Genomic DNA, 1,957 nt, shown 5'->3' on the forward strand with positions numbered 1-1,957 from the left:
CTTCTCTACAGCTGTGCTTCTCTCCTCTGCTCGTTTTAATTTCTCTCCTATCTCAAAAGAGAATGATTCAGAAGACACCCTACATGCATCGTGTTTCGTGTGCACCTAACAAAGGCAGCTCATTCCCAAAAGGGATTACAACCACAGGCAGAGGGGTTAGGATTTAGAGTGCCTATCTTGAGGGGACATCATTCAACCCATAATCCTGTAGTGTCTGCACGTCTCCAGATAAAGTTTAGACCCTTTCTAGGGCACTCATTCTTCCTGGCCTCGCCCCGGACTAGCATCCTGCCGTGTTCCCACCATGTTCTCTCCTCTCCAGAAACAAGCCTTCTTTAGACACTCCGGGGTTCCCCCTGAGGGCTGTAAGGAGCTCTGGTGAAACTGTGGGTTAAGCATTGGGCTGCTCACCTCAAAGTCGGTGGTTCGAACCCACCCGGCCAGTTGCTCCTCAGGAGAAAGAAGAGGTTGTCTGCTCCCGTTAAGGATGTGCTGGGTCAACCTTTTAGCTTGGGTCAATGAGTCAGAGTCAACTAGCGGTCGTTGGAGGTTTTTCTTGGTTTCGACAGACTGTGCAGTTTCACACCTTCATTCCTTTGCAGGTGTTGTTCCTTCTGCTGGGAATTCCACCCCTCCCCCATCTCCTCTCCCTTTCCTGCTTCGAGGTGTATCTTATCTATACTTAAGGTGTCCTTTCTCAACTGGCAAGAGGGGCCCACTTCCTTTCTTTTGCAGTGACTCTATGCTTTAAAAAAAGCAACAGCTGGGGCTTAATTCTTTGCTGCTCTGTGTGTGGGCGCCAGGCTTCTCTCTGGACCCTAACAAGCTACACAGGTCTGGAACATGCCAGTTTTCTGGGGGTGACGGCCCTGGCGCCGAACTTCACAGTTTCCAACTGATGACCTTTCGGTTAGCAACCCCACTAACCCACTATGCGCCACCAGGCTCCTCAGTGAACACAGTAAAAGCCCACCGATAAGATGAGACACGGCCAGAATTCCATCAGCAACTTTCAACATGTGAGTGGCTTTTTTTTTTTTTTTTTAAGATTTAAACGTCCAGTTTCCAGTTGCAAATTTGTGAGTATCCTGAAAAAGGTCTCGATAGCCCTCACCCCCCATGCACGTCTGAAGGTCCTGCCTGACAGTAGTGGCCTTCAAGGCCAGCAGATGGGAAGGCAGGTGTCCCACCCTAGCGACTTCCCCATCTGCCTCCCACAATCACTCTGTGTCACCTACATGGTCCTGCCCCTCCACCATTAGGCGGATATTTTTCTCTATCCCAGGTGGCCTGCGGCTCACGTGACTGGGGCCCCAAAGAGGCCAGTCCACGTGGCAGCTCCTTTCTTTCTAATGCAGGGTCCATCTTCCAGTCTCGGAGCCCCCTCCCTTCCCCCCATCCCGCCCCAATAGTCTCAGGAGCCCTGCGGGGATCCCTAAAGGCGCCTCGGTCTCTCCGGGAGCCCCGCCCCCCGCCTTTGTTGTCATAGAGGCAAAGGAGCCATGTTGGCTCCGGCGGGAGAAGGGGGGTAGGGCGGGGCGGGGGCAGATGCAAACTTGTGGTGGGCCCACACCCCTCCGTTCGCTCCCCGGGGACTTGGCAGATGGGGAAGTGAGCCCGTTGCAAACCCCATCTCTGACTCACTCGGCCTCCCCCCGCTCCCCACTTTCCCAACTTGCAAAACGAGCTCATGACTTCAGGGTGTTGTAACTGCGTGTGCCGTGCGCTGATTTTGAACAGGCCCTGGGCCAAGCACCTGGGGTTCCGCTTTGGGGATCTGGGAATCCCGGGGGCGCTTCCCGCCGGGCCCGGGCCCAGGCCGCCACTAGAGTCGGTGCCCGGGCCTGGACGACCCGCTGCGGCCCCTGCTTCGCTCACAGCCCCCCAAACGGGCCGCAGAGGCACCCAGGGCGTCTTCCCGCGCCCCCAAGAGCGCCCCGGGCCTGCTCGGCTGGCC

The sequence above is a fragment of the Echinops telfairi genome, unplaced genomic scaffold (genome assembly GCF_000313985.2).
Source record: "Echinops telfairi isolate 266 unplaced genomic scaffold, ASM31398v2 ScPeMD7_7416;HRSCAF=8454, whole genome shotgun sequence".
NCBI classification, from domain to species: domain Eukaryota; kingdom Metazoa; phylum Chordata; class Mammalia; order Afrosoricida; family Tenrecidae; genus Echinops; species Echinops telfairi.